At 42.4% G+C, this 6,272-nt stretch overlaps 1 protein-coding gene across 1 annotated transcript in view; it reads left to right on the forward strand.

Moving 5' to 3' along the window:
* hlcs (holocarboxylase synthetase (biotin-(proprionyl-CoA-carboxylase (ATP-hydrolysing)) ligase)) overlaps positions 1-6,272 on the forward strand; it is a gene marked incomplete in the record, with an annotated part of 49,493 nt that overhangs the window by 5,305 nt on the left and 37,916 nt on the right.

A 6,272-nucleotide genomic window follows, 5' to 3' on the forward strand; every position in this document is an offset into this window, starting at 1 on the left:
AGGTTACAATAAACCACACTTTTAATCCAGGTTACAATAATCCACACTTTTAATCCAGGTTACACTCTTCCCTCAAGGACACATTTTACAAAGTAGCTACATATTGTGCAGGTATAAAGATACATTTGTATATATTTTTGTGTACATTAATTTTTTTAAGCTATTTGACTATCCATCCATTTTCTTTACCCGCTTATTCCATTTTGGGTCACGGGGGTCGCTGGTGCCCATGTCCAGCAATCACTGTGTGAGGGGCGGGGTACACCCTGGACAGGTCTCCAGTCCATCACAGGGACACATAGAGACAAACGAGACAAACAACCATTCACTCTCTCTCTCACACCTAGAGACAATTTAGAGTTACCAATCAGTCTAACATGCATGTTTTTGGTCTGTGGGAGGAAACCGGAGTACCCGGAGAAAACCCACGCATGCACGGAGAGAACATGCAAACTCCACCCAGAAAGGCCCCCGGACCGGGATTTGAACCAGGGACCTGCTCGCTGAGAGGCAGCAGCTCTACCAGTTGCACCACCGTGCTGCCCGCTATGTGACTATTTTTTATTATTCAATATTTTACTAACAGAATAGTCAAATAGCAGTCTGTTTTTTGTGTGAATAGCTATGTCAGTCAAATGTTAAATTTTGGAATAAAGTGGTGGAAATTAAAACGCTGTTGTTGTTTTTTTTGCCGATTCAAAGATTAATCGAAAAAATAATCGGCCGATGAATCGATTATTGAAATAATCGTTAGTTGCAGCCCTAGAGTGATCATGTGCAGGAGATGGGACAGATAGGGAGGGGCGAGGTTATGGATGGCCTTGAATGTGTCCAGCAGGATTTTAAGTTGAATTCTGAAAGTGACTGGAAACCAGTGACGTTGCTGTAAAACTGGGGTGATGTGGTGAAATGACGGGGTTTTGGTGACGATGCGGGCAGCTGAATTTTGAACCATTTGAAGCTTATGGAGTAATTTTTGCGGCAGAACAAATGGGATATATTAACTTTTAGTTTTTAGCGAGTCATCTTTCATCTCTCGCTCTGCACTATGAATGATAGTTTTTGCTGACTAATTTTTCTCTGAAATTTAAGCTTCGTCCAGTTGATTTAAATGCCTGTATATAAATTGTTGTCGATGACATGCGAAGGATCTGACGTGGCTCAAGGTTTAAAGCCCCGTGTAAAAATTGTGACATCATGTTTGCTGATGTTAAAATCTTTACGAGAAGCGTGCTCAGTCTGAAAGATGTTCCGGGTGTAATTGTCCGTCGCTGTTTACTAGAAACACGTTAAAACTTGGACGTCTGGACAGCGTCAAGAGGTGTGGTCATGTGACAGTTCAAAGAAAACTCTACTGGGTTTTTGGGTGCCTGTGGGGAGTTTTTGCTAAACTCCTCGAAAGAAGTTGATGACCTCAGGTTTCTGTTTATTACAGCCTCCTTAGGTCAGTAGTTGGAACCAGACTGGTCAGCAGTGCATCCCCGAGTGATGTTTTAATTTTTTTCTCTTGTGCTCCAGGCTGTGCTTCTGATACGGCAGAATCCTTAAAATAAACACCTGTATTTGGATGATTCCTAGAAAGAATCTAGAAGAAGGATACCTGCAGATGACCATATGGAGCTGTTGTGGTTAAAGACAGGGATAGATAGCTTTTTAGAATAAGGCAGTGATGGAAATATGTTTTTATAAGTTCAGGGACAAACAAGAACTTAGTTAGGAAGGTATAGGTAAAGATAACATTATAAATGTCATGTATATTTGATGCATGAATGATGTTGGAGTGTGAGTGAGTGTCTGCTGTATGAATGACAGTGTGTGTTTGTTAATGTATAACTGATATGGGTTACTTTACAGTTGTATAAGATTGAAAACTGATAACTTTAGCAGCCATCTAGTTCAAAGTACAAGGTCAATCTGGAACGAGTTACCTCTGCTTGTCAGACAGGCCCCTCCCTCTCAGTTTTCAAGTCCTGTTTAAAAACTCTCTACTATTCAGTAGCTTTCAACACCAGATGATCTGTGTTTGATCCTGTATGCTCCACACTGGTTTGTCGTCATTATGTGCATCGTTTTTATGTCTATATTCTGATTTAGTTCATTTTGTATTTTGCTTTGTGTGTTACCTGTTTTTCTGTCTGTACAGCACTTTGGTTGGTCTTGTAGCTGTTTTAAGTGCTCTATAAATAAAGTGGAATGGTACTTAATAACATCAAATGTAGGACTCAAAAGGAAATAAATAAATAAACATGGCACAGAACAGCAGAAAAAACAGCAACAACTGCCATAATCCCTGACTCGCAGATCAAAAGTCTGAGTTGTGATGCCTTAAACCGATTCCTCTCCTGCATTGAAAGACAAATCCAGAAAAATGTGTAGAGCATCGAAGCGCCGGGGGGGTTTGAGAGTAGTTCTCATTTCCACGGACTCTTAAAAGCCACAAAAGTCAGAAACAAAACAAAACAAAAAAATAACCCAGAGGAATGTAGATGAAGATCCAGATTAGCTCCAGTGAAGCTCTAGTGCAGACAACAGTACTCCGAACAGAACCTCTGTGCCGAGAGAATTCCTGCACTTGCAAGCTGTGCTCAGCCGACCACTGAGGCTGGAAGTAGTGAAGATTTTTTCCAACATATTGGAGAGTGGACCTTCAGAGTACCAGCAAAAAACCACACAATGGTCCTGAATGAGTCCAAATAATCCAGAGGAATCCGAATAAGGGCAGCACGGTGGCGCAATTGGTAAAGCTGCTGCCTCTCAGCGAACTGGTCCCGGGCTCAAATCCCGGTCTGGGGACCTTTCTGGGTGGAGTTTGCATGTTCTCTCCGTGCATGTGTGGGTTTTCTCCAGATACTCCAGTTTCCTCCCACAGACCAAAAACATGCATGTTAGACTGATTGGTAACTTTAAATTGTCCTCAGGTGAGAGAGAGAGAGAATGGTTGTTTGTCTCGTTTGTCTCTATGTGTCCCTGTGATGGACTGGAGACCTGTCCAGGTGTACCCCGCCCCTCGCACAGTGATTGCTGGACATGGGCACCAGCAACCCCCGTGACCCAAAATGGAAGAAGTGGGTAAAAAATAATGGATGGATTGAATCCAGATGAAAAAAAGGTCAGATGAGCTCTGGGGAAGACAATGGACCTTCGAACAATGTCTCCCGCCCAAGACGACACCTGCTGTTTGGAAGTTTCTGTGGACTTTTTTCTTGCAAGTATCCAGAAGTCTGATACAAATAAATTGTTTATGTGAAAGGAAAACAATGTGTTAGATATTTATCTAGACTGGTCCTGGGGGTTTTGATCTACTCAAGGACAGGATTATAATGAAATTATGACCCAGTTCTGACTGGGTTAAACGGTGCCAGCAACTCTAAAAGAGTCTCCCAGGGATTCAAGAGCCATCAAGGAATAGAGTTTATTTTTGCTTGCTACATCACGTAGAAAGGCTTTTGAAGCACCGTCTCATCTTTCCTTACACGTGAAATCACATAAGATCCGTTGAGATCACACTTAGTCACGCCCCTCATACACGTGACAGGTTGAGCTCCCCTTCTGCGAAGGAGGAGTCTAGGCCCTATAAATCAGTAATGACACGGGACATCAGCCCTTCCGGTTGCTGATCTTGTGTCATAGACCGGAGAGGCCAGCGCTGTAAACTGTAATCTTTTCCTGCCTTGATTTTAATACAATTGGTAAAACTGAATTCATGTTTCCTTGATTTATTTTTAGTGTGAGTTGCCGCTTCTGAGGGAGGTTCGAGCCGGGGGGGGGGGGGAGCGACGTTGGCTGGAGGCGGGTCCTGAGTCTGAGAGGAGGCCTGAGGCTCCCGGCTAGCAACAGCTAGCTGCAGTGACCGGTGACCTGCAGCCAGCCCGCGTTCGTAACAAATGCCACCCTATTTTTTAATGTAAGAACCTAAGAACAGGCTCCTGAACGCATCTTGCCGCGTTTTAATGAACTGTGATCGTCTTTTTAAGAGTCGGTGACAAAATAGATATATGGTGCGTTTATGAAGAAGCAGCTCAGTTATTAGGGCTTTGCTGACCATCAGTGTCTGTTCGGTGCGTTGAGTTTAAGCACCTTAAAAAGTGTTTAACAATAAAAATCAATGTTGTGAATTCAATGAATATTTACCATGTTTTAACTTGTGGTCACATGACCTCAATAAGAATTCTGGGTAAAATGTACAGATATTTAATTTTTTTAAATAATTTCAGTTGTGTAGGTGTTTAGCCCTGTTCTGTCCAGTGATTATGTTTAGATAATTCTTGTCTGCATTTTGTAGGTTGAATGGTTTTAACCTTGAGTCAGACAGCGAAGCATCATGAAGACTTACGACGATCCTGCAGTCTGAACGTGTGTTGAAAGCAAACTATATTCTGTGAAACACCATCTGGTGTGTAGGATCTGGGCCGAGTCCGTCCCTGAAACTGGGCCGACTCCCCACCATCGGCGCCTGGTTCTTTTATTCCCAGATGGAAAGGAAACTTGCTCTAACTCAAATAAATCAAGAGATATAATTTCCATTTACCAATTTAATGTTCATCAGGAAGGAAAAAGTTACAGGTTCAGCGCTGAGGCGTCCGTCCAACTAGTCTTAACCCGGCAGCGGAAGCAGAAGCCCCATGTAACAGAACGCCCCAGCTTATATTGGCCCTCGACTTTGCCTTCACATCCGGGAGCACAGCCTCTCAGAGTGTGTCAGTGGGGTGACCATGTGTGACGTCATTGGTCTTATCTGTTTCTGGATGGTGAAAAATGGGGTGAAATGCAAATCTAACTATATGATGGACGCCAGCAAAATAAAACAAATTACTCCATATTGTGTGTTGAAATATGGGAAGCTCACTCAGAGCAGCTGGGCCCGTCTCATCTGTAAAGAACCAGGCCATAACTGGGCCACCTCTGAGCAGACAAGACCGGGGGTCTCGGCATGATAAAGTAAGATAACTCTAACGGGTGGCTGATTCTTGTACTACAAGAAAGCTGCACACTGTCGGAGCTGGCTGGGCACAGATCCTGACAATGAACAGTGGACGCCTGTGGCTTTCTCAACTGTCTGTGTCACCTAATATTGTTTTATTGGGAGATTTTAACATTCATATTGACAATCTTAACTCCCACTCACCAATTATTTTTTTATCCTGCCTGGAGAGTTTTGGATTCAATGAACTTGTTGCTTTTCCCACCCATATCAGAGGCCATACATAAGCATGGCTTACCATTTAGAACTGATATTGTAAAATCATCCAAACCATCCATGATTTTCTTGTGTGTTCTTTTTAACTGCACTTTTTCCTGAGGACAGAAAGAAACATGTTTAGTCAAGCAAAGGAAAAACTGAACCAACTTACTCTGGCTTCTATAGTCTAGACACAAAATAGCACATTTGGCAGCTGGACGAGGAGCAAAAGACAGGCTGAGTAAAGCCCAAGTTAATTTCCTGGTTAAGATGAACTAATATTCGTCCTGATGCATGGTCAATAATCTACTAAACTAATATTACTGTAATTTATCACTTAAGATAACGATGCAACCCCAGCTTAACAAATTTGTTCACCAACAAAATCAAATAATGCCCAACAGCTTGTCATATCATTCAACCATTACCAAAGTTATGTGCCAGGTCATCTCTAACAATAATTATTTCTTAGCTCAGATCAGCAAGGTTCACGTGAACTGATTCATGTTCATACAAACCGGATTCCAAAAAAGTTGTGACACTAAACAAATTGTGTGGAGGTGCCAACATCTAATATTTTATTCAGAATAGAACACAAATCACAGATCAAAAGTTTAAACTGAGAGAATGTTTCATTTTAAGGGAAAAATCTGTTGTTTCCAAATTTCATGGCGTCAACAAATCCCCAAAAAGTTGGGACAAGTCCATTTTTACCACTGTGTGGCATCCCCCCTTCTTCTTACAACACTCAACAGACGTCTGGGGACAGAGGAGACCAGTTTCTCCAGTTTAGAAATGGGAATGCTCTCCCATTCATGTCTAATACAGGCCTCTAACTGTTCAATCGTCTTGGGCCTTCTTTGTCGCACCTTCCTCTTTATGATGCGGCAAATGTTCTCTATAGGTGAAAGATCTGGACTGCAGGCTGGCCATTTCAGTACCCGGATCCTTCTCCTACGTAGCCATGATGTTGTGACTGTTGCAGAATGTGGTCTGGCATTATCGTGTTGAAAAATGCAGGGTCTTCCCTGAAAGAGATGACGTCTATGGGAGCATATGTTGTTCTAGAACCTGAACATAGTTCTCTGCATTA

Source organism: Nematolebias whitei, chromosome 14, assembly GCF_014905685.2.
Source record: "Nematolebias whitei isolate Nwh7 chromosome 14, NemWhi1, whole genome shotgun sequence".
In the NCBI taxonomy this organism is placed as follows: Eukaryota; Metazoa; Chordata; class Actinopteri; order Cyprinodontiformes; family Rivulidae; genus Nematolebias; species Nematolebias whitei.